The following is a 4,510-nucleotide window of genomic DNA, read 5'->3' as shown; positions in this document are numbered from 1 at the left end:
GGTGCTAGAAACATTGCCTGCCACAAGGTGGGTGCTCAGGAAATAATTAAGACAGCTAGACAGAGAGAGAAAGGAAAGAGAAAAAGAGAAAGGGAAAGGGAGATAAAAGGAAAAGGAAAATTGGGAAAAGATATAAGTGAAAGAAGAAAATAATAAAACTAGTTGGAAATTTCACTTTTACAACTAATGGATTGAATGTTTAAAAAATATTTTGATTGTAAAATAAAGCACAGAGAACATCCCAGAATTTCAATGTATGGCTTAACTAATTACATCAAGTTGAATGTCCTCCAGGACAAGGAACTTTACCTACCACCTCCCAAGCTGCTTCCCAATCACCACCCCGTTTCCAGTAAGCAGTAATGAAAGGCTTGAAAGGTCAAGGGTGAGGGATACAGGCAGGTGTGGGGGCTCTCAGGGAAGCTCCTCCAGCTCCAGGGGCCCAGTTCCCTCCAGCGAAATCCCACTTACGCAAGACCCCCTGACCCAGGAATCCGCTTACGAAATGCAATTTTATGCAACTCTAGTGGATGAAACTTTAAGTTTCCAGAGAAAGAGAAGTGAAAGAGGATCAGAAAGCGAGTGTTGAGTGATTTCAGGGTCAGAGGCATCCACATGCAGAGAGGCAGGGGTGAAAATGGCGCATGTCCAGCAAAGGGGAGGCCCCTTAGGGTGTCTGCTGACCTGTTGGGGAGAGGATCTGTGGGTGTGGGTGGGAGGACCAGGGCGGGAAAGTAGACAGATGCCCCTGCACCTGCAGCCATAGAGGCTCAGACAGGTCCTGCAGGGCCGTGGGGAAGGGCAGAGTGATCCCCTTGGTGATGGATGTGAGAGTCTAGAAAGGGAGTTGGCTGGAAACTCACTTTTCACCTCACCACTTTCCAGAATGTTTATTGATCAATGTTAAGAGCCCTCTCACTCCCTCGCCGCCTCTCCCATCTCTCTGTGTTTCTCTGTGTCTGTCAGTCTCTGTCTGTCTGTCTGTCTCTCTCTTTCTCTCTCTCACACACACACCATGTAGTTTCTTTCCTTTGGAGTCACCTCCTTCAAGAAGTCACCTGACTCTCCGCTCATTAGGAAATCTCTCTCCTGGGAGCCACGCTACCTCAGTCCGTGAAACCTTGGAGTTAGGCTCTCCTTCCCTTTCCCTCAGTCTCCTGTCAAGCAGGGGTACAGGGCTCTGCCAGAACAAAATGGCCTATCCCTGACTTCTTCTACCCAAGAGGAAGGAGCCTGGGGACGGGAATTCCACCCCATCCCTGTCTCTCACCCCTGCGGGCCCTGCCACCAACCTGCTGACTCTGTCTCCCCTTCAATGCCCTAACCCTCAGCTCTAAAATGAAGGCATAGGAGAAGCTCAGGAATTTGATAATGACATAAATAGTAATAATGAGGCCTGTCCCCTTCCATTTGAAGGAAGCAGCTTTGCATTCCCATCCCAGCTTACTCCCGGCCCCCAGGCCTACTCTCCCCCGTCCCTAGCACCTTCCTCCCTTGTCAACCCCTTTCCCCTGGGCCCCCTATTGGAAAGCAGCTGTGAGGACATAGGAACAAATGGTGTGAACACTGAGGGGCTTTCCAAATTAATGAGGAAGTCAGTCTGGAACTCAGGCTCCAGACACGTGGCTGTTTAATCTGTTCTCTGAAGGATGTGTCAGGCCTGACCAGTCCCGAAGCCATTAGGTTTGGTTTTTCAAAATAATTTGAATTATTTGGCGATGTTTAAGATGAGGAGCTCACACAGAGCATTTGGGCCACTTTCCTGCAGGGTTTGTGTCTCTCAGCTGAGTCCACATCCACCCAGGCCCCCCAGAGTCCCGTGGGCCTTTGAGGTGAAAGAAATGAGCTCAAGTGGTGGTGGTCATGGGGAGCAGAGTAGAGGAAGTGTTACAGGGCAGCGCCGATATGAAATGGGTTGCTGTCCTTTCCCTCTTACAGAAGGACGTGGAGACTCCTGAGATTCCGCTGACTAAAAGCCCCCAGAAGTGTCTCCTGTGCAGCGGCCCAGCCGACGATTTGAGGGTCCCCATTAGCCCCGGCCCCTTAGGCATTTCAGGCGGTTGCACCTCATCTGTGATGGTTTCTTGCTCTGTCCTCGCTTGGAGGATGCCTTTCTCAGGCCAGTGGTCTAGGCCCATGGTTCCAGAGTCTGTAGGGCCCAGCCCGGAATCCTGCCTCCCTCCCTTCAGCCCTCTCCCTTCCCTCCTGCAGCACCCCTGCTTCTGCAGCCCTTTCTTCCCTTCACTGCGGCTCCTCCTCTGCACCCAAACTCCCAGTCTCCACCCCAGGGAACCTGCTTCCTTCAGGGGCATTTTCATGCTGCTCTTCCTTCTTCACCCTGGCCAGGAGCCAGGCATGGGAAAGCTGGGCTGAGAGAGGCTTGTAGTCACGGTCCTGAGCTCCTGCAGCCTCCCAGTCCTGTGTAGCCTCGTTCTCTAGGCTCCCCTGCCTTCTCTCACAGCTCATCTCTCCCTGGTGCCTCCATAAAATAACTTCTCCACAGTTCCATCAGGACACCTACACCTTCCAGTCAACTCCATTCCTTGACCTCACCCAGCAGCCCTGAGGATTGTTAACCACAGAGGCGGGCCCTGAGTTAGGCCTGCAGGGATTCAAGAACTAGCACTGTCCTGCCCGCTGTGATCCACAGCTCAGCTGGGAGAGACCCACAGACAGAGACAGAGAAAAGCAAATGCTCTAATGAGGAGTATGAAGCTGCCAGGACACTTAACTCAGAATTAGAGGACCAGGGAGTACTTCCTGAAGACAGAGGGAACACAGTGCATTCAGGGGCCTGGAGAGAGGAGGCCAACGTGTGCCACCTTGGACACCGTGCTGGGTGTCAAAGAGCCAATTAAAGTTCAAGCATTTTAAGGTAAGAGAGCATGAAATGTTCATTGATGTGGTTTGGGATTACACATCGCAACTAACTTGAAGGAACCACCACTTGCCAAGTCCAGTGCAGTATCACAGCAGCACCCACAATTATCTCACCTTCCTAGCCTGGTCTGCATGAGACCAGATTTTCTTCAAAGCAGTCCACTCTTCTAAATCTTTTTGTTAGTATTGGAGATGTCATTTTTCATAAAATATGGTGTCTGTGTTTACATGTAATGGGTTTAGTATTGTTAACTCTGGCTGAAATAAGAAAAACTGGGTGCTCAATAGCTCTAAATTGCAAAGACCAAAAAGCTTGAGAACAGCTCATCTGCATTTGATAAGAAAATGAGAAGGAAGTATTGCAAAATATCTGCTTTGTAAAAGAATATACTGGACTCCTTCATACCTGCAGAGATGGCTGTAATTCAAAACACAGTCACTAGTATGGAAACATGGAGAAACTGGAAACCCTGACGCACGAGAGCAGGAATGTAAAATATGCTATAGAAAAAGCCTGGCATTTCCTCAAAATGTTCAACATCTAGTTAAGCACTTCTACTCCTAAATGTATATCCCCAAGAGAAATGAAGACATATGTCCCACATAAAAATCTGTACACAAGTGTTCATACAGGCATTATTCATCACAGTTGCAAATTGAATGTCCATTCGACTCATCAGTCGATTAAATAAAAGGTGGTCTATCCATACAACAGAATAATGATTTTGCAATAAAAAAAAAAAAGGAATGAAGTTCTGATACATGGACAGGCCTTGGAGACATGATGATAAGTGCCGGAAACCAGCCACAAATCAGTATGTCGGTCGCATGCTGTATGATCTCATCCTACAGAACAGACAACTCTACAGAGAAAGAGAGCAGATTAACAGCTGCCTAGTGCTGGGGGTAGGGATAATATAAAGGGGTAACTTAAAGCTGGGAATATCTTTTGGGAGTGAGGAAATGTTCTAAAATTAGCTTGTGGGCATGGTCACACGACTGTGAATACACTAAAATCTATTGAATGGTATGCTTCGAATGGGTGACGTGTACAGTATACAAATGCTTAGCAAAGCAGTTTTTTAAAGTCTACTTTTAAAAAGCTGGGGTTCCTGCTTGCATTGACAGCACATATATTAAAAGTGGAAGGATATGAGATTAACACAGTCCCTGAGCAAGGACGACACACAAATTAGTGAAATTAAAAAATATATATACTGGCAAAGCACGACAAGGACAATTCCTAGACTTAGTGAAAACTCTACTGGCTACCCGAGGAAACAGGGGATGGGGGAGGAGAGGGACGGGGAGTGGGCATTGTCAGGGGAGGTTTAATGGAGAAAACAGGTGGAGCACTTGCATGTAGGGAAGAGTGAAACTGTAACCTCAAAGGTATATAGATATGTAAGTGATGGACAAATTAATACAAAAATAAAGAATACAATAAAATGTGACTCCTTGTATAAAAAAAAAAGCTGGGGTTGGATGAAGTTTTGGGGTGAGACTGTTTGAGAGGCCTGTCCTCTGGCGGTCAGTTCCAGGATAGCATCGGAATGGCCAAGGAAACCAATGCATGCTATCCTGGTTCTGACCACAAGAGGACAGAAGAATACAACATTTGCTATGCTAA

General features: G+C 47.5%; 1 non-coding gene across 1 annotated transcript; it reads left to right on the top strand.

Moving 5' to 3' along the window:
• Positions 1 to 3,992: 3,992 nt before the first annotated feature.
• LOC119234948 (U6 spliceosomal RNA) lies at positions 3,993 to 4,095 on the top strand. Its single transcript, XR_005122721.1, has one exon. It is a non-coding gene; the product is annotated as a U6 spliceosomal RNA (small nuclear RNA).
• Positions 4,096 to 4,510: the final 415 nt, after the last annotated feature.

This window comes from Talpa occidentalis, unplaced genomic scaffold (assembly GCF_014898055.3).
Source record: "Talpa occidentalis isolate TD23 unplaced genomic scaffold, MPIMG_talOcc4v2.1 talOcc4.8, whole genome shotgun sequence".
Classification (NCBI taxonomy): domain Eukaryota; kingdom Metazoa; phylum Chordata; class Mammalia; order Eulipotyphla; family Talpidae; genus Talpa; species Talpa occidentalis.
Note: the sequence above shows the minus strand (reverse complement) of the source record. Positions and strands in the feature narration are given on the sequence as shown.